Raw genomic sequence first — 22,842 nt, 5'->3', positions numbered from 1 at the left:
CTAAAGTCTGCTATGGCAGAATGCAAGCGCAATAAGTCCTGATATTCGATAATGGCTTTAATTAACAGCAAGAATTGCCTTCTCGTTAAGAAATTGGTTGGAGTGAAATTGGCTGGAGTTTGATGTTCCAGTTTAGCTGGTTATCTGTCGGCTCATTGCATGTCTCATTTCTGATTGGCTGCCATTTAATGAAGAAACGAATCAACTCAGAGGACTGAATCCTTAAAAACAGGGCTATGAAAATGAAGGGAAAAGGAGTTCATTAGCAGTGAAAACTGGTCACTTATTAGGTAAAGGGTTAGAATGAAAACCTGCAGCCACTGTGGCCCTACAGGACCGGACTTGGACACCCCTGGTTTAGACTGTCAATTAAACCTTTGCCATTCAAGAATCCTCTTTATTTAATTGCCAATAATTCTCAAATAATTGTCTGCAGAGTGAAATTGATTGCATTTTTTCTTTTAATTTACTTTTTTCTTATTTTGAAGAATACAGAATGCAGCATTATACTATGAAAATGTTTACTTAGCATGCATAATGACTTCTTAGTGTGGGAAGCTCAGCGTATTTTTCCTACAGTGTCTTTTTCCTAGGGGGTATCTCACAGCCCCAAACACCAATACAGGAGTCAAAAATGGCAAAACAAAATAAAGGCTTTAAAAACAAAACCCAAATAAGTGATACAGAGGAACAGCAAAGTACAATAAGACAGAAAACAGTAAACACCTCTGCTCCTTGGGCCTAAATAAATAGTAGTAGCCCCTGTCTTCAGTTACATGTTTCCACTCTCAAAATTAATGTTAAGTACTGAACGACAGAGGACAATATTCAGAAGAATAATATGCCTAAACATTTGCACAACTAACTCTAAAGTTTGTCATTGATTTAGTCATTACCTTAACTCAGTACATGTCCTATAACATCTGTGTTTCTTTTCAAACATAGTTAATTATTAACTGATCTGATAGTTAATGGATCTGTTAAAGTTAATGGATGTGTTGCTAAGTGGAGAAGATTACTGCCTACTCTTTGTCAATTTTTCATGCCATATGTTGGTTACATTACCTTCAAACTGTATTTCTCATTCATAATATTGCATACATTTTAACTGGTAGCTATTTAAATCTTATTTAATTTTGTTTTATATCCAGACCAATGTTGTATAAACAAAGTATTACAACTTAGTGCCTCTTTGTTTTTGTGGAAATAAAGTTTATACTTGTATCTCCATAGCTGGATCTGTGACTACAATTCCAGCAGTTGAGCAATCTGCATGCCACATTAAGCACATGGTTTTGTGCCTAAGGAATTTACCAGGCACCAAGGCACTGAGTGAATTTACAGTGGCTACATGCAGTGTAATGAGAGAACTAACTAAGATGCAAACCAAGATCCAGTGCAGTACACAGACAGCAAAAAGAATTTTGAGACTTAATCTGGAATAATCAGGAGATGAAACTTCTTCATAAGATCTAAGGACAAATAGTAGTATAATAAAAAAATAACTAATGACATGGTAAACAGGAAAATAAAGACTGAAATTTTGAGCATAAAGAACAGCAAGTCTGAACAAAGACTTACAACTGAGGGAAGTCAATAAAGTTAATTATTAAAGCTTATCTGTTGTAAAACCACAAGAAGCTCATTGTCTGAAACAGAAGCCATTTAAGCAGAAAAATGTTGCAGTTAACAAAAAAATTGACAAAAAGCATTACAGTTACAGCCTAACAAAGAAACAATGATTTATGAGTGCCATTTCCACTTCTGATTCTGTTCTTCCACATGGGAAAATTAAATGCAACAGTAATTGCCATCAGTTCCTGATTTATTTATTCCTGAAATTTATGTTCAACCCTCAACAATCTCCCTTTTTTTTCTTGTTTACATATGAACCAAATCCATATCTTCTCCTCTTCTCCTGAAGAATAATATATTAGGTGGTGGGAAAGTGGTTTAAAATTTCAGTTCTTGCCATTGTGGGAATCAGTTTTGGGAAAGACAGCACCAGTTTCCAAAGCTGGGCATATTTCCTTCTGAGGTTGAAAGAAAAATTAAAAGCATATGAACAAAAAGAAACACTATTTGCCAAAGTACATTTTTGCATTTGCAGAACTGGATGCTATAAGCTACTCTCACTACTTCTGAAGCACATACTGTTCCATTTATATAATTAGTCTCATGTCCATTTTTGTACCTAAATGAAAGAGCTAAGAACAATTCTTTAATTAATGCAGCATTAGTTAAAAGGTAGGAAAGTCGGTATATAGTGCAATAATGAGCAAAATTCTATTTTTAGCATTTCTAATTTAAAGACCATGTTCTGCAGCTATTGGAAAAAACAGAGCAGGTCACAATCTCCATCATTCTCGATTGTGTGATTCTCCAGGAACAGCAGTTCTCTTTCCATATGCTGATGCACCTCGCCAAACTGTTGCAGTAGGATGCAGGTATGATCTAATAAATGTAGACAGTTTAAAAATTCCCTCTGCTGTCAAGTGAAAACGGCAGTATTTATGAAAAAATGAATGTTACAATAACATCTTACATACTACTTTCTAAAAGGTTGAGATATAATGACATAGGTTTATTAGTACTAGGGTGTTGTACCGTGTTAGCCATTATGAATGTAGTGAGAAGTCAAGCAAAATGACACCTTTCATTGCAGGGGTCTCTAACCTTTTTTCCCCTGAGAGCTACTTTTATAAAATGAAAATTGCCGAGAGCTACTCATGTTTTCTAACGTTTATTCTCATAGCTTATTTTGCATTAAAACATCACAAAAATATTTAGTTCACCTGCAAGTGCATTTTGTATATCTGTATGCATCTCACACTATTGAATTAAAACATGAATGCTGTTAAAACAAAACAATGCAATTACAAATACACAGATATTACTTTTTAATATGTCATTTTGTTACATGTCACTGTTTCACTTTACAAGAGTATTCACATGTCCAGTTGTATGTGTGATGTGTTTTTTAGTTAGTCAGATGACTGGCACTGCATGGAGTCAACAAGAGAGGTGTATGGTGGAGTGTAGCCACTTAGGTTCACTCTTATGGAGTCATTTAAATGTTCATCTGTCAGTCTTGTTCTGAACTTTGATTTCATGACATTCATGTCAGAAAAGGCAGACTCACAGAGGTATGTAGACCCAAACAAAGCAGACATTTTCAGAGCTGCTTGGTGAAGATTCTTATAGTTATCTGGCTCTACTAAGCTCCAGAAATGCTGAGAATGCTGTTGAGACTTTAATTGCACATTATTTTGAAGGTTTACTAATATATAATATATAAAATCCAATGTCTGTCTGTATGTATGTCTGTCCGCTTTTCACAAGAGAACTACTTAACGGATTTAAATCGGGCTTTTTTCTATAATTTGCTTGAAAATTCCGGTTGATTTTGTGCCTTCTCTCATTTCACTATGTATCATAGTTTGCTTGTGGTACCGATTTATTTGCGTGAATCCGAGAAACACATAGCGGGCCACGGGGAGGGGCCTTCCTCACTCACTTGCCAGCTTCGGGCGCGTTCCTTAACTCTGCTTAGCTAGCAAATGAGAGAACAATTGAATTCAACTTTTTTTATATTTAAAATAAAGTGTTACTTAGGTCTTGATGAGTTTGAGTCTGGATATTCTTTTAAGTGTATGCCACATTGAAAAGATAGATTGCAATTCAGATTGTGGATCGTGATTTTGTGTTTAAAGGATTGTGATATGATTTTTTGGAAAGATCGCCCACCCCTAATTTGACTAATCAAGTTTTCAAATTTATGTAGGATTCATTAACCCTTTGGTGAGCTACTTGGAAAGGGGTTGCGAGCTACCGGTAGCTTGCGAGTGATGTGTTGGAGACCTCTGTTTTATTGGCTAACTAAAAAGATTACAATATACAAGCTTTCGAAGCAACTCAGGCCCCTTCTTCAGGCAAGATATAATAATTTAATAATGTAATACTGATAAAATAAATAAAAAATTAAATGCATTGGTTGATTTTGGAAGGAGACTCTACTCCAGAAAGATGGAGGCAGGTTAGATCTGTGGACAGGGTAAGAGGCAAATTAATAGAATTAGTCTGAACCATTTTTTGTTTAAATTTTCTGTTAATGTCTTATTCATATATATATTTTTTTATTTTTAACATCAATTTTGTTGATGGTTGCATGAGTTTCTACAACTGCTATGCATAACATCATCACCTCAGTGTCATTTGGAATGTTTGTGTTCTCTCTGTAATATCCAAGTATTTGATTAAAAGTCTTCATAAACAAACATTTACTCAGCAATTCAGATCAGAAAAGTCTATGGAAGATTTAAGACTCTATGCTTTGCTTTTTGCCTCAGATTTTTTTTTCTTATGATTGTGTTTCCTGATTATCACTCACTATTCTGACTCATGGTTGTTTCCCAGCAACAGTGACAACAACGACTTTTTCACCTTCTGGTCTTTTCTTAAACTTTGCCTATAACCCTGTTTGTTTTCATATTTTTTTTCACTACAGGAAAATATTCAAGAACATCAACTGCAGAGTTAGAAGTATCAAGCAATTTTGAGCACCTTGTGAAGCTGGATGGCAACTCAGATAACTCAAAGGAAAAAGGGTAGAATTGAGAAGCCCATGCAAGACCTCTCTAAAACCACACCCAGAAAATAAGAAGTGGTAATAGTAGGGTATTGTAATAATAGCAATAGAGACATACAAGTGTGATTGGAAGTCCCCAGGGATCTAATGTTTTTCTTGTGCTCAAATGTAAATTGTTCTAGGTGTAGGGATAAGATCTTGGTTACAGACTGAGTGGATCCAATTCTCATAGCCCACATTAAAATAAATGGCATACTAGTAGTTAAAGGTAGGCTCTTACTACTGCAAAGCAAATTATGTTCACTCTTACAAATCACTCAATGCCAGGGACATTCTTAAAGCCTGGAAACTATGAAAATATAAAGAAGTGATAAGGCTGTTTTTGGTAACTATAGGACAGTTAGCTTCACATCAATTTTGTGGAGTAAATAAAAAAGAAAAAAGAAAAAAGAATCCAATACAGATATTGTAGGAGGAGAACAGGCATCCACGTTGAGACAAGGAGAAATATACTGCTCAAAAAAAATTAAAGAAACACTTTTTAATCAGAGTATAGCATCAAGTCAATGAAACATCTGGGATATTGATCTGGTCAGTTAAGTAGCAGAGGGGGTTGTTAATCAGTTTCAGCTGCTTTGGTGTTAATGAAATTAATAACATGTGCACTAGAGGGGCAACAATGAGATGACCCCCAAAACAGGAATGGTTTAACAGGTGGAGGCCACTGACTTTTTTCCCTCCTCATCTTTTATGACTGTTTTTTCACTAGTTTTGCATTTGGTTACAGTCAGTGTCACTACTGGTAGCATGAGGTGATACCTGGACCCTACAGAGGTTGCACAGGTAGTCCAACTTCTCCAGGATGGCACATCAATACGTGACATTACCAGAAGGTTTGCTGTGTCTCCTAGCAGAGTCTCAAGGGCATGGAGGAGACTCCAGGAGACAGGCAGTTACTCTAGGAGAGCTGGACAGGGACGTAGAAGGTCCTTAACCCATTAACAGGACCGCTATCTGCTCCTTTGGGCTAGGAGGAACAAGATAAACACTGCCCGAGCCCTACAAAATGACCACCAGTAGGCCACTGGTGTGAATGTCTCTGACCAAACAATCAGAAACAGACTTCATGAGGGAGGCCTGAGGGCCTGACTTCCACTAGTGGGCCCTGTGCTCATTGCCTGGCACCGAGGAGCTCGATTGGCATTTGCCATAGAATACCAGATTGGCAGGTCCACCACTGCTGCCCTGTGCTTTTCACATATGACAGCAGGTTCGCCCTGAGCACATGTGACAGGCGCAAAAGGGTCTGGAGAAGCCATGCAGAAAGTTATGCTGCCTTTAACATCATTCAGCATGACCGGCTTCGTGGTGGGTCAGTGATGGTCTGGGGAGGCATATCAATGGAGGGACTACAGACCTCTACAGGCTAGACAATGGCACCTTGACTGCCATTAGGTATTGGGATGAAATCCTTGGACCCATTGTCAGACCCTGTGCTGGTGCAGTGGGTCCTGGGTTCTTCCTGGTGCATGACAATGCCCGGCCTCATGTGGCGAGAGTATGCAGGCAGTTCCTTGAGGATGAAGGAATTGATACCATTGACTGGCCCCCATGCTCACCTGACCTAAATCCAATAGAACACCTCTGGGACATTATGTTTCGGTCCATCTGACGCCGCCAGGTTGCACCTCAGACTGTCCAGGATCTCAGTGATGCCCTGGTCCAGATCTGGGAGGAAATCCCCCAGGACATTGTCAGGCATGCATATACAAACTACTGAGTATGATTTTGAGTTGCTGCAATGAAATTTCGGTAAAACAGACTAGACTGCCACATCATTTTTTCACTTTGATTTTTGGGGTGTCTTTGAATTCAGCCCTCTGTAGGTTGATAATTTTCATTTCCATCAAATGATGTGGCATCCTTTTGTTCCTAACACATTTCCCATTCCATATCAGTATAGATATCCAGCATGATTTTTTTTCCCATTGAGATCTGATGTGTTTTCAAAGTGTTCTTTTATATTTTTTGAGCAGTTTATATTACCCAAACAGGAGGCTAGTCTAAACACACAGAACAAATTAATAACTTTCTACCCAGCTGATGGATTACCAGAAGCTGAGAGTTGGAAGTAGTTCCATCCCCAATAAGGCAAGTGGCAGTGGCAATTGTAACCCATGGGACACCTGCAGAGGTGCTTGGGAGATGGAGTCCGGAAGTGTAGCCCTGTTGGGGTCCCTGGGGATCGAGTGAAGGTGCTGTCTTGGCAGGACCTCCCTACTTTCCTTATGGCCCTGAAGTGCTCCCCAGAAAACATGGTATGGTACTGGAAGCATTCCTAGGTCTGGCATAAAAAGGAGCCTATTGCCTTATGTAGTTGAGTCAGAGTTGGGAGGCAGCGGGGAACACTCAACAGGAGAAAGAAAGGAGGAAGAATTTGTTTATTTTGTGTATTTTTGCTAATCTATCTATTATTGGAGAGGTGCTGTTTTTAAATAAACATTTTTTATTTGAACTCAGAAATGTGGTGGGCATGGCTGTGTCTGAGGTTTGAGGCTCTCTGGCGCCCCCTTGTGATTACAATTTGTTAATATATAGTCAGAAGAGGTTAATTGGAACAAACTGAAACTAAGATACTAATTGTGTTTAAACCTGTAAATATTATGCAGCTGTGGACTAAACTTGTACTCTAACTGAATCCCAGTAACTATGAACTTAAGCAGTGAGCATACAACTACAGCACCACAGTGCACTGCATCATACTAAAATTGTTCTCAATTGCAAGAACTCAAAGCAACTGCTGCTATCCTTTAGAGGTGATAAAATATTAAGTAAATGAAGTTGACCTACAGTGCATCCGGAAAGTATTCACAGCGCATCACTTTTTCCACATTTTGTTATGTTACAGCCTTATTCCAAAATGGATTAAATTCATTTTTTTCCTCAGAATTCTACACACAACACCCCATATTGATAACGTGAAAAAAGTTTACTTGAGATTTTTGCAAATTTATTAAAAATAAAAAAATTGAGAAAGCACATGTACATAAGTATTCACAGCCTTTGTCATGAAGCTCAAAATTGAGCTCAGGTGCATCCTGTTTCCCCTGATCATCCTTGAGATGTTTCTGCAGCTTAACTGGAGTCCACCTGTGGTAAATTCAGTTGATTGGACATGATTTGGAAAGGCACACACCTGTCTATATGAGGTCCCACAGTTGACAGTTCATGTCAGAGCATAAACCGAGCATGAAGTCAAAGGAATTTTCTGTAGACCTCCGAGACAGGATTGTCTTGAGGCACAAATCTAGGGAAAGTTACAGAAAAATTTCTGCTGCTTTGAAGGTCCCAATGAACGCAGTGGCCTCCATCATCCGTAAGTGGAAGAAGTTCGAAACCACCAGGACTCTTCCTAGAGCTGGCCAGCCATCTAAACTGAGCGATCGGGGGAGAAGGGCCTTAGTCAGGGAGGTGACCAAGAACCTGATGGTTACTCTGTCAGAGCTCCAGAGGTCCTCTGTGGAGAGAGGAGAACCTTCCAGAAGGACAACCATCTCTGCATCAATCCACCAATCAGGCCTGTATGGTAGATTGGCCAGACGGAAGCCACTCCTTAGTAAAAGGCACATGGCAACCCGCCTGGAGTTTGCCAAAAGGCACCTGAAGGACTCTCAGACCATGAGAAAGAAAATTCTCTGGTCTGATGAGACAAAGATTGAACACTTTGGTGTGAATGCCAGGCGACACGTTTGGAGGAAACCAGGCACTGCTCATCACCAGGCCAATACCATCCCTACAGTGAAGCATGGTGGTGGCAGCATCATGCTGTGGGGATGTTTTTCAGCGGCAGGAGCTGGGAGACTAGTCAGGATAAAGGGAAAGATGACTGCAGCAATGTACAGCGAATTCCTGGATGAAAACCTTCTCCAGAGCGCTCTTGACCTCAGACTGGGGCGACGGTTCATCTTTCAGCAGGACAACGACCCTAAGCACACAGCCAAGATATCAAAGGAGTGGCTTCAGGACATCTCTGTGAATGTCCTTGAGTGGCCCAGCCAGAGCCCAGACTTGAATCTGATTGAACATCTCTGGAGAGATCTTAAAATGGCTGTGCACCGACGCTTCCCATCCAACCTGATGGAGCTTGAGAGGTGCTGCAAAGGGGAATGGGCAAAACTGGCCAAGGATAGGTGTGCCAAGCTTGTGGCATCATATTCAAAAAGACTTGAGGCTTTAATTGCTGCCAAAGGTGCATCGACAAAGTATTGAGCAAAGGCTGTGAATACTTATGTACATGTGATTTCACAGTTTTTTTTATTTTTAATAAATTTGCAAAAACCTCAAGTAAACTTTTTTCACGTTGTCATTATGGGGTGCTGTGTGTAGAATTCTGAGGAAAAAAATGAATTTAATCCATTTTGGAATAAGGCTGTAACATAACAAAATGTGGAAAAAGTGATGCGCTGTGAATACTTTCCAGATGCACTGTATGTACCTGTTGCAGTTGAATACCTGATTTGGTAGCTCCTTTGAGCCACCCACTTTTCCCTCCTTATCTGCTACTATAACTCTTCAGATTATATAGTGGGAACCAAAATGTACTTTCTACTCACCTTAGATTCTAAACATGTCATCAGGGTCATCCGAATTACTGCATTAACTTTCAAGCCCAGTGAAAAAGTTATTCTGTGAAGAATCAGTGTAATCTTTAAACATTAGTGCAGCAATGGAAGACCTTTGCAAAAACATCTTGTATCACCCCAGTCCCAAAGGTATCACGTCCTAGTGAGCTGAACGACTTCCGGCCTGTTGCTCTGATATTACATGTGATGAAGACCATGGAGAGGCTGCTGCTTCACCACCTGAGGCCACAGGTATGCCACGCCCTCGACCCTCTGCAGTTCGCATACCAGGAGAAGGTGGGAGCGGAGGATGCCATCATCTACATGCTACACCGATCACCCTCTCACTTGGACAGAGGCAGTGGTGCTGTAAGAATTATGTTTCTAGACTTCTCTAGCGCCTTCAACACCATCCAACCTCTGCTCCTTAGGAACAAGCTGACAGAAATGGGAGTAGATTCATACCTAGTGGCATGGATCGTGGACTATCGTACAAACAGACCTCAGTATGTGCGTCTCGGGAACTGCAGGTCTGACATTGTGGTCAGCAACACAGGAGCGCCGCAGGGGACTGTACTTTCTCCAGTCCTGTTCAGCCTATATACATTGGACTTCCAATACAACTCAGAGTCCTGCCACGTGCAAAATTTCGCTGTTGACACTGCTATCGTGGGCTGCATCAGGAGTGGGCAGGAGGAGGAGTATAGGAACCTCATCAAGGACATTGTTAAATGGTGCGACTAAAATCACCTACACCTGAACACCAGCAAAACCAGGGAGCTGGTGGTGGATTTTAGGAGGCCCAGGCCCCTCCTGGACCCCGTGATCATCAGAGGTGACTGTGTGCAGAGGGTACAGACCTATAAATACCTGGAAATGCAGCTGGATGATAAATTGGACTAGACTGCCAATACTGATTATCTGTGCAAGAGAGGACAGAGCCGGCTATACTTCCTTAGAAGACTGGCGTCCTTCAACATCTGCAATAAGATGCTGCAGATGTTCTATCAGACGGTTGTGGCGAGCGCCCTCTTCTACGCGGTGGTGTGCTGGGGAGGCAGCATTAAGAAGAACGACGCCTCACGCCTGGACAAACTGGTGAAGAAAGCAGGCTCTATTGTAAGCATGGAGCTGGACAGTTTCACATCTGTGGCAGAGCGAGGGGCGCTCAGCAGGCTCCTATCAATTATGGAGAATCCACTGCATCCACTAAACAGTGTTATCTCCAGACAGAGGAGCAGCTTCAGTGACAGACTGCTGTCACTGTCCTGCTCCACTGACAGACTGAGGAGATCGTTCCTCCCCCAAACTATGTGACTCTTCAATTCCACCCGGGGGGGTAAACGTTAACATTATTCAAAGTTATTGTCTGTTTTTACCTGCATTTTTATTACTCTTTAATTTAATATTATTTTTTGTATCAGTATGCTGCTGCTGGAGTATGTGAATTTCCCCTTGGGATTAATAAAGTATCTATCTATCTATCTATCTATCTATCTATCTATCTATCTATCTATCTATCTATCTATCTATCTATCTATCTATCTATCTATCTATCTATCTATCTATCTATCTATCTATCTATCTATCTATCTATCTATCTATCTATCTATCTATCTATCTATCTATCTATCTATCTATCTATAACATTAAAACATGTGTGCAATTAGCAACTCACCACAATGTGTGATTCTCTTCAGCTGAGTTTTAGAGTGGAGTTTGGTTCTGTTCAGTGACACAAGGTGGCAGTTATGGTTAAATAAATTATACACAGGAAATTGACAAATTGATAAACACCTTCGGCCATTAGGACAAACAAATCCTATCCCTGAAATTCCAGATTGCAACTCTGAGAGCTAAACTCACTCTATTTATGGACAGAAATGGGCTTTAATTGTGTGCATCATTGGGATTAAGGAAAATTTATAGGGCAGTAATGTGACCGAGTTCCTCAAGAAATGGCGGCCAGTGATTTTGACAGCTATGCATGACTTTGCCATTTACCATGCCAGGATTATTATAGCCCAAGGCCATTTGATATTAAAATTATTAAATTATAGCTCACCCTACAATGGACTGACGTCATGTCCAGGGTTTGTTCCTGCCTTGTGCCCTCTGCTAGCTGGGATAAGCTTCAGCACTCCCTGTGACCTTATTCAGGACTAAGTGGGTTAGAAAATGACTGACTAACTGACTGACAAATTACAGCTGTCCTTCAAGAAGCAAGAAAATTATCTAACCTTTCATACAAAGACCAATATATATACTTATCTGGTGACTCTGCTTTGAAGATGGTTGCAGGGTAGGACATGCACAGAGGCTATTTTACACTGGTTTACATTCACTGGGTGTGGAAATGTGTGCTCTGGTGTATGCCCTGGTGCCAGGCTATATGTTTGTGGTTTTTTTTGGACAGTTGCATTGGAAGCCAGAACTAAAGCTGCAACTTGCTTATCTACTGTAGACAATGTGGTGGTCGGCTGGGGGCTATGCCCAGTCGCGACACCTGGATGGACCAGGAGAGGGACTGTGCCTCCCCAAGAGCACGAGAGGGCAGCTGCCCTGCCTGATTTGGGGGTCTCTGCCAGGGGGCGCCCAGTCGATTGTGGAGCCTCGGACGGTAGCGCTTCCCACGGTGGCCCCCAAACCAGGCGGAAGGAATACCAGAATACCGAGGATACCCTGAGTGTTTCTGGGTGCTCTTATGGCACTTCCACCACACCAGGAAGTGCGGCAGGAAGACCATCAGAAAGCACCTGGAGTATGTCCGGGTGGATATAAAAGGGACCGCCTTCCTCTAGTCGGCAGCTGCAGTCGGGAGGAAGAGGACAGAGCTTGGCGGAGAGGAGTGGAGGCGGTGAAAGGACCTTTGGGACTTGAAAGAGGGTGATTAGTGCAGGGGCACTGTGTGCTGTGAACTTTAATATGAATATATGTGTGCCTTTTGTAGAGGTCCTGGTGTCTGTCTGTCTGTGTCCAGGGCTGGCTTCCACAACAGACATAGTCATTGAAGTCGGCTTCAGTGAATTTCTGCGGAAAAAAAAATTACGTTTTAAGTAATGCAACAAAATTGTGAGCATTTATTGGACAGCAAGCCTTTATACATGTTATTGTTTTTACACCTCCTGAAGGAAACTACCAGTGATTAGCATTAAATTTACCTGATTGCCCTTAGTTAGTTATTCATTAAACTGCTTTCAGCTTCAGAGGCTTAGTGGATTCATAGTGAATAAAGAAGAGAGCTGGAAAAATTGTTCTAATAAGGACAGCATAGTGCTACCTTATAAAATTGGCATAAATATATAAAGCTCTGAAATAAAGTACAAGGCAAGTGTGGCAACAAAAATTGTGTTGTGTATTTTGTAGAATCATACAATGATGGCATTCCATAACAACATCTTCATTCTGTCTTTAAGTTAAAAAACAAGCTGTTTAAAATTAAGTTGTTTATGTAAAGCTAGCAAAGAGCAAAAAATAGCTTTTTCTGCTTAGTTTGACAAAATTGTGAGTTTCTCTTCAAATTCAGTTTTGCACAAATTATTTCTCATATCACTATATACAATATTAAAATTATAGTTCATTTTTTAATATTTCGGTAGATTTGCACTCATCTTGTGTATTACCATCAAACATGATTCAGAATGTTCTCTCCAGTACAAACAAAAAGGTTGTTGGTTTTTCCATCCATTGCAAAAAAGGAACTCTGGAATTCATTTAGACATGCTGAACTTCTGTAAAATGCAGGCAAGAAAGTTGGAGTTAGTGTGCCATGCAACTATGGTGCCCTCCATTCTGTACAAATGCATCAAAAGAACTGGGCAAGCATGTGGATGTCAGTTCAATTTCTGCACAGAAGGTACTTCAAAATCTAAATAATTGTAGTAACTGTATCCCTAATAGACAATCTAATGGAGCAACTCATTATGAAAGACTAACAAGGTTAGATACACTACTAACACCAAAATATTAAAAAATGACACTGAAACTGACCTGCCTTAAAAACATGTCTTCCAATTACTGTACAGGTTACTCCAGTTATTCTTCACTGTCTCTTTTGTACAGAATATGGAATATAATCCTATGAAGAATGGAACATGTAGCTAGTACAGAAATTAATAGCAAAGGTATCATCTCTTACCTAAAATAACTTGGATGAGCTAGGCAAATGAGGGTGTACATAGGCAGCAATAGGTGATGAAAATTGTTCAAATGCTTTTATTTTAAATTCAAAACCACAAAGTGCAAAAGTGCAGTGTTCTTCCATAAACTCAAAGGCTGGTGTTTATGTGAAGGTTAAAAACAAGAATTAAAAAAATCCTTAAAATGAGGTTAAAATCCTTGGCAGGAATCTCTCCATCCTTTAAATCAAACACGAGCCACAGTGTATGTTTCTAAACACCAACGTCTTCTCTGCTTATCCTGAGTGGAATCCTGCAGCCACAAGAGACATCCTACCGACAGGCACAGCGAACCCTTCAATGGAGCTCGGATGCTCGTTGCAAGACCTTTGATGTCCACAAGGCACCACTCTAAGCCTTTCACCCTTGTCTTTGGCTGTCACTCCTCAGCCTTACACGGGAGCCCTCCTGGAGTGGTCGGTCACTCCTGCTACCCAAATTGCTCAGCAATAGCGACCCTCAGTCCCTTCTTCAACTACAGCCACACACTTCTCTTCTGGGACTCTCTTCCTGGCTGCCTGTCTCCACTCATCCTCACTTTTCTCCAAATCCTGCCTTTCAACCCTCATGTCCCTTTAATGTGACTTTCTTTCATTTTAATTTCTCCACTTCTCTCTCACAGGATTCCTTTTAAAACTGTTCTTGAGTGCAAGTGCTGCAGTCACCTTCTTTAAAGTGTGAATGAAGCACTTGACCAATCTGCTTTTGTTGGCACATTAATGTGCCTTCTGCCAAGCACCCCAGTAAACTTAGAGTGACATGTGCATGTTCCCACATGCACCTACTCCTCATTGGAACCTGCCAGCTCCAGGTCATTCATTCATTTATTTATTTAGAAACACCACACGGACTACTGCCATCACACAAACATGAATATCAGTCAGGTAATGGCTTTACATTGCCAGAAGATAAGTCTAGTCAAGAAAGTAGCCCAAATCTGTAACCATAAGAAAGGAGAAATGAGTTGCCCAAACTTGAACACCAAATTGAATTCATAGTGAATGACAAGAATAAAAGGAAAATTCACAAGAATTTAAAGTAAACCTATAAACAAGATTCTCAAAGTCTTTGAGTTATTCTGCAATTTTGGATAACCAGAATGTACACAGTGTTGAGTTTTATAGTGTAGTGTCAATGATGTTATGTGTCCAACACTCCCAGTCAGCCATACATAGCAATGGAAACCAAAGCAAAAAGCCAAACATGATGGTGCCACCCAATAAGCATGATAATCATATCACCTTTTAACATCTAGATAAACACTCTAAAATTAAATTTAGTCATTAGAATTGAATTCTCTAATTAACAAACTCAGTACAGATCCAAAACCTATTGACTTACTGCATCTGTTTGTTGTTTGCCAACCGCACAGTATCAGAGAGGAAAGTGCTCCAGGGGGTCATCAACACTGCCCAGAAGATTATTGGATGTCCATTCCCATCCCTGGAAGATTTTTACAGTTCCTTTTGCCATAAAAAGGCACAGAGCATACTTAAAGATCCATTCTATTCCAGTCACTCTGTGTTTGAACTGCTGCCCACAGGTAGACATTTTAGAACAATAAAAACACGAACAAACAGATTAAAAAACAGTTTTAAATCAAAGGCCATAACTGCGCTAAATGCTGCTCATATTGCAAAACCTTAAATTATGGCATAAATGAATACCAGCAGAATGTGAGAAATGTCTTGTATGTGTGGTATGTTGTGCATATTCTTAAAGCTTTTATAATCCCTTTTTGTTTTGCACCCATAGGTTGGCAACCAATTTTTTCTGTATACTGTATATGCAATTTCATTACATATGTGCAATGATAGGCGGCACGGTGGCGCAGTGGGTAGCGCTGCTGCCTCGCAGTTGGAAGACCTGGGGACCTGGGTTCGCTTCCCGGGTCCTCCCTGCATGGAGTTTGCATGTTCTCCCCGTGTCTGCGTGGGTTTCCTCCGGGCTCTCCGATTTCCTCCCACAGTCCAACGACATGCAGGTTAGGTGGATTGGTGATTCTAAATTGACCCTAGTGTGTGCTTGGTGTGTGGGTGTGTTTGTGTGTGTCCTGCAGTGGGTTGGCACCCTGCCCGGGATTGGTTCCTGCCTTGTGCCCTGTGTTGGCTGGGATTGGCTCCAGCAGACCCCCGTGACCCTATGTTCGGATTTAGCGGGTTGGAAAATGGATGGATGGATGGATGTGCAATGATAATAAAGACTTATGATAAAGGGTTCAGAAAAGTCAGAAAAATGAAAATGATCCAGATCATAACAGCAAGTATTCTCTACTTTTCTGGTGAGGTTTTCGTATTTGGTCTTCATACACCCACCAGCTAGTTTTAACAATCTAGGCAGATTCTGCTACTTGTTGCTCAAGTTTGGTGATAGGAAACTTTCACTTTGTGTTGTTTAAGCTTCTTATCCACATCAATGTGCCTTCCTTTCTTTGCTAAATAATCATTTCTTTCATTTTGATATTGAAGAATTAATCTTGGCATCGATTCAAACTAATACGTGAACACATTGGTTCCTTCATCCTGTACATCAGTGCACCCCAATAATCCACCTCCCTTTTGCAAGTTTGCATCAAATCTAAATTTAGTTGATTCTCTTTTTTGATTACTTAATTGCTCTGCCAAGGAATTCATTTTTTTCTCTGACAGACACTGTCCTGTTCAAAATCCGATTAAATTTTTCCATCGCGTTCACTTGTGTCATCCCTCCCAAGAGCTGGGATAGACCCAGCATCTCTTTCCGAGCGTGTTTGTGCTTGTCAGCACCATTTCATGCAGCCCAATAGCAATTATATCTTTTGCCCATGGCCGAATATACTCTCAGAAGTTATTATATGCTTTTGGAAGAGGAGCCTGCTTTTATTTGTTTAGCCAAAAAGGGGCTGATCACGATTTCTCTATTAGTTTTTTTTTTTTCTATACTGGCAAAAATTCATAGACAAAACATCTCTGATCTTTGCTCTGGAGGGTGCCCACTGACACAAGCTTGATCTCATTTTAGTCTCTGATTTCTACTGTGACAAAAGAGTTGGATTCAGTCTTCATACAAAGGCAGAATGCAACCTCCATGGGCAAGATATTACCATGATGGGGATATATCTAGTAAATTACTAGAATTTAGACTGCCTAAATGTGAGGCCTCCACTACTATCACTTCTATTTTGAACAAAGTAGGGCTTCTTACTAATAATTTAAACAAGACAAAATGACATAGTTTATTTTTTTCTTCATTTCATGCTGAAATAAACACCTTTTTATTAGGCCAAAGCCCAGGTAGGAACACTGAATTCAATGCAGGAACAGACTGGCGTTCAATCAGTGTTTATTTCCCTCATGCACATACTCATCCCTCTACACACAGCAATTTTTAAAGTCACCAATAAGTGTAACACACATTGTCTTTGGGATAGGATATGAAATCCAGAGTATCCCTCAAAAATTCCACTTAGCCACTGTATTTTCTGATGCATACAGAGAGAGAGAGGTTTAGAGCATGCACTGATACAGCGCATTGCCGCACCCACCACACCACGAGTCATACAGGACATTGACAAATATCAATGGACCACACTTTTTTTCTTCCTAAAAACTTTTTGGTGATTATAATAGACAGCTTCAAGCTGATCACAAATATAATTTCAGATTGACTGTAGTACATAGGAATTTAGAGAAACCTGAGATTAAATGTATTTAATTTTTGCATTTTTAATTGCTTTATGTTGAATTAGTCGATTGAACTAAAATTATTTGTGGCTTTCAGATTGTATTCAGAATCTAATGCTTCATGTGTCACTGTCCAACAATAGTCAGACTGCATTGATAGATTCCATTTGCTCTGATACCAGCTTTCTATCATTTGCAATGTCCTGGTGAAGTCTATCACATGTTTACCAGTGAGCCTGCCAAGATTAGCAGGGAAGAAGTCAAAGTGTGAACGTAAAAAGGTGAATTTTTAGTGACACGTTTTACTTTGTCATTTTTGCATGCATGAAGCATGTTGTCAACCAACTGGACATAGTCTGGTGCTCTGTAGTTGACATGAAAATGCTTAATAACATCCATGCATGTGTCTTCCATGCGATTACCTCATATCCCAGTAGCAGATCTTCTAATTGCTTGTTGTTAATGAAAACTGATTGCAAATGAAGCAACAGTACTTTGTATACCCTATCAGCATTCCAAGTAGCTGTGCCACTACTCTTAGATCACCAGTGATGTTTCAGTTGTAGTTTTTGTACTGTATATACAATGTTGGGCAGAATACAAAGTATTTAGTTATTAAATACTGAATATGCAGTTTTTAATGTTTTCAGATTTATATTCCGATTGAATACTCAAAATGTGTAACTTGTTCTGAATACTTTGTGACTACTTTTTGAATAGCTTCATACATTTACAATTAATTCAATTCAATTAATTTAAACATGTTTAAATTAAATTGTTATCTGAAAATGCACTCAAAACAGAAGCTCTGCTTTTACTATAAATCAAAAGCAAAGGAACCAACTTTTTCAGGAAACTTTATTAATAAATGTTAAACAGAGTTTTAAAAACAATGACTGTGTTTGAACTATTTCACATTCTTGGGTTGTTCTTTTTTTAAGAAACAAACTTAAATGAAATAATTGTCTAAAACAAAAAAGATTATAAAATTTTCATGTGCCAAACTTACCTGCCAACTAAATAATTCACTAAAATATTAGTATTTGGATATAAGCTATGTACATTCTCACATGTACTTTAAATCAACTTTTGAAAACTTCTAATATTTTTATTTTCTCATTTAGTGATAGCAATTTACAATTCCTCTTAGCCTCTGAGGGATTGCTTTGACCACAAAATTGGTTTTTCGAGCCATTTTTCACATAAACAAAGGGGGCACATGTAACCTTTCTTTTATGTGGGTCCCTCAATTCCTGGCATCTGCCATAACAAGAGGCAAGCAAAGGTGCATGCAAATTCCAGGTGGTGTGCTCTGTGTTGTGTAACCCTTAAACTATGGGTTGAGACCCAATTTAGATTGTGGATGTGTCTGACGGGTCATCACATAATTGTGTGGTAAAATTAACCAAGTTTGTCAAAACGTGAATTCTGTTTCAAGTGATAAACCTCCTTTAACCGCCACCTTATCGTGGTGGAGGGGTTTGCGTGTCCCAATGATCCTAGGAGCTCTGTTGTCCGGGGCTTTATGCCCCTGGTAGGGCCACCCAAGGCAAACTGGTCCTAGGTGAGGGATGAGACAAAGAGCGGTTAAACAAACCTCCTATGATGGAAAACAATTTTGGACGGCGTTTTCCCTTGCCCGGACGCGGGTCACCGGGGCCCCACTCTGGAGCCAGGCCTGGAGGTGGGGCTCGATGGCGAGTGCCTGGTGGCCGGGCCTGCACCCATGGGGCTCGGCCGGGCACAGCCCGAAGAGGCAACGTGGGTCCCCCTTCCCATGGGCTCACCACCTATGGGAGGGGCCAAGGAGGTCGGGTGCAGTGTGAGTTGGGTGGTGGCCGAAGGCGGGGACCTTGGCGGTCCAATCCTCGGCTACAGAAGCTGGCTCTTGGGACGTGGAATGTCACCTCTCTGAAGGGGAAGGAGCCTGAGCTTGTGCGCGAAGTTGAGAGGTTCCGGCTAGATATAGTCAGACTCACCTCGACGCACAGCTTGGACTCTGGAACCAATCTCCTTGAGAGGGGCTGGACTCTGTACCACTCTGGAGTTGCCCCCGGTGAGAGGCGCCGAGCGGGTGTGGGTATACTTATTGCCCCCCGACTTGCAGCCTGTACATTGGGGTTTACCCCGGTGGACGAGAGGGTAGCCTTCCTTTGCCTTTGGGTGGGGGGACGGGTCCTAACTGTTGTTTGTGCGTATGCACCGAACAGCAGTTCGGAGTACCCACCCTTTTTGGAGTCCCTGGAGGGGGTGCTAGAGGGCATACCTTCTGGGGACTCCCTCGTTCTGCTGGGAGACTTCAATGCTCACGTGGGCAATGACAGTGAGACCTGGAAGGGCGTGATTGGGAGGAATGGCCCCCCCGATCTGAACCCGAGCGGTTGTTTTGTTATTGGACTTCTGTGCTCGTCACGGATTGTCCATAACGAACACCATGTTCAAGCATAGGGGTGTTCATATGTGCACTTGGCACCAGGACACCCTAGGCCTCAGTTTGATGATCGACTTTGTGGTCGTGTCATCGGACTTGCGGCCACATGTCTTGGACACTCAGGTGAAGAGAGGGGCGGAGCTGTCAACTGATCACCACCTGGTGGTGAGTTGGCTTCGATGGTGGGGGAGGATGCCGGTCAGGCGTGGTAGGCCCAAACGTGTTGTGAAGGTCTGCTGGGAACGTCTGGCAGAGCCCCCTGTCAGAAGTAGCTTCAACTCCCACCTCCGGCAGAACTTCGACCACATCCCGAGGGAGGTGGGGGACATTGAGTCCGAATGGGCCATGTTTCGTGCCTCTATTGTTGAGGCAGCTGACCGGAGCTGTGGCCATAAGGTGGTCGGTGCCTGTCGTGGCGGCAATCCCCGAACCCGCTGGTGGACACCGGCGGTGAGGATGCCGTCAAGCTGAAGAAGGAGTCCTACCGGTCCCTTTTGTCCTGTGGGACCCTGGAGGCAGCTGATAGGTACCGGCAGGCCAAGTGGAATGCGGCTTTGGTGGTTGCTGAGGCAAAAACTCGGGCGTGGGAGGAGTTTGGGGAGGCCATGAAGAGCGACTTTCGGACGGCTTCGAAGAGACTCTGGTCCACCATCCGGCGTCTCAGGAAGGGGAAGCAGTGCAGTGTCAACACTGTATATGGTGGGGATGGTGCGCTGCTGACCTTGACTCGGGACGTTGTGGGGTCGGTGGGGGGGAGTACTTCGAAGACCTCCTCAATCCCTTTAACATGCCTTCCAATGAGGAAGCAGAGCCCTGGGGACTCAGAGATGGGCTCCCCCATCTCTGGGACTGAGGTCACCGAGGTGGTCAAAAAACTCCTTGGTGGCAGGGCCCCGGGGGGTGGATGAGATACGCCCGGAGTTCCTCAAGGCTCTGGATGTTGTAGGACTGTCTTGGTTGACACGCCTCTGCAACATCGCATGGACATCAGGGACAGTGCCTCTGGATTGGCAGACCGGGGTGGTGGTCCCCCTCTTTAAGAAGGGGGATCGGAGGGTGTGTTCCAACTACAGAGGGATCACACTCCTCAGCCTCCCTGGAAAAGTCTATTCAGGGGTCCTGGAGAGGAGGGTCCGTCGGATAGTCGAGCCTCGGATTCAGGAGGAACAGTGTGGTTTTCATCCTGGTCGCGGAACAGTGGACCAGCTCTATACCCTTAGCAGGGTCCTGGAGGGTGCATGGGAGTTTGCCCAACCAGTCTACATGTGTTTTGTGGACTTGGAAAAGGCATTCGACCGTGTCCCTCGGGGAATCCTGTGGGGGGTACTCCGAGAGTATGGGGTACCGGCCCCCTTGATAAGGGCTGTTTGGTCCCTGTACGATCGTTGCCAGAGCCTGGTCCGCATTGCCGGGAGTAAGTCGAACCCGTTTCCAGTGAGAGTTGGACTCCGCCAGGGCTGCCCTTTGTCACTGATTCTGTTCATAACTTTTATGGACAGAATTTCTAGGCGCAGCCAGGGCGTTGAGGGGGTCCGGTTTGGTGGGCTCAGGATTGGGTCACTGCTTTTTGCAGATGATGTTGTCCTGTTTGCTTCATCAGGCCGTGATCTTCAGCTCTCTCTGGATCGGTTCGCAGCCGAGTGTGAAGCGGCTGGATGAGAATCAGCACCTCCAAATCCGAGACCATGGTCCTCAGCCGGAAAAGGGTGGAGTGCCCTCTCAGGGTTGGTAGCGAGATCCTGCCCCAAGTGGAGGAGTTCAAGTATCTCGGGGTCTTGTTCACGAGTGAGGGAAGAATGGAGCGTGAGATCGACAGGCGGATCAGTGCGGCATCCGCAGTAATGCGGGCGTTGCATCGGTCTGTCGTGGTGAAAAAGGAGCTGAGCCGCAAGGCGAAGCTCTCAATTTACCAATCGATCTATGTTCCTACCCTCACCTATGGTCAATAGCTATGGGTAGTGACCGAAAGAACGAGATCGCGAATACAAGCGGCTGAAATGAGTTTCATCCACAGGGTGTCTGGGCTTTCCCTTAAAGATAGGGTGAGAAGCTCAGTCATCCGGGAGGGGCTCAGAGTAGAGCCTCTGCTCCTCCGCATCGAGAGGAGTCAGATGAGGTGGCTCGGGCATCTGATCAGGATGCCTCCTGGACGCCTCCCTTGTGAGGTGTTCCGGGCACATCTAACCGGGAGGAGGCCCCGGGGAAGACCCAGGACACGTTGGAGGGACTATGTCTCTCAACTGGCCTGGGAACGCCGTGGGATTCTCCCGGAAGAGTTAGAAGAAGTGGCCGGGGAGAGGGAAGTCTGGGCATCTCTGCTCAAGCTGCTGCCCCCGCGACCCGACCTCGGATAAGCGGGAGACAATGGATGGATGGATGGGTGATAAAACTCTCGTTATTTGGTGTACTATTTGTAACAGAGCAATATGTGAAACAATGTCATTGACACATCATGTACAGTATAGCTTTCTTTTCTGTTACATTAAAATATAATAAATATTCCCACCTCTAATTTCACAACCAGTGAAACAATCAGACTGAGAAGACTGACAGAAAACACAAGTACAAGAAAGGGGGAGAGAGGAGGAAATGGCAGGCAAGCTGAGGTGGAGGCACCACGACGTACTTTGAAATGTCGAAATGAAAATATCAGGTGCAGCACACAGATGTGATGATTTTCAGGGTTTTGTGAGGGGTCAGTCAATAGAATGAGGGCATATATAATGCCATGGTAGTGTTTTATGCTAAGTGAAAATTCAGTAGTCAAGGACACTTGGTTGTTTCCACTTTACGTATTTGCCTTGTGTATATTGAGTCTAAATCTGAAACTGAGATGCTAAAAATATATTTTTTTTAATTTTAACAAGTCCTTGGGCCACATGTATAAATGTTCCATAGGCACAAAACTTTTGCGTTCACCCGTTTCCACGCTCACTTCGAGGTATATAAAAACTAAACTTTCCATAAAGCCACGCACATTTTCACAGCAGGCATACACAAGTTTCTGCGTGGTTTTGCAAACTGGTGACACTCAGCGTCAAAGCAGTGCTACTGTTTCTGTTTGGTCTCCCTTTTCTTCAGATTCACATCAATGACGTGGGTTTTATCAAATACACCAAAATGAATTGCATATCGTTTACAAATTTAATTCACTTGATTGTAATCATTCTGTAACAATATAATGGTGTATGGAATGGCCAAACTATTCCAACTACCTTAGCTTCTTCAGTGTTGTTAGAAGACATTGCAAATGGAAGAATTAGAAAAGAGTGAGTATTTATAGTTGATGACAACTGGCTTCTAAGTTGATTTCGATTTCCAAGAATAATCCTCTTGAAACTGTGTGCTGAAATGGCACTGG

Source organism: Erpetoichthys calabaricus, chromosome 3 (assembly GCF_900747795.2).
Source record: "Erpetoichthys calabaricus chromosome 3, fErpCal1.3, whole genome shotgun sequence".
Lineage (NCBI taxonomy): Eukaryota > Metazoa > Chordata > Cladistia > Polypteriformes > Polypteridae > Erpetoichthys > Erpetoichthys calabaricus.
This window is presented reverse-complemented; position numbering follows the sequence as displayed.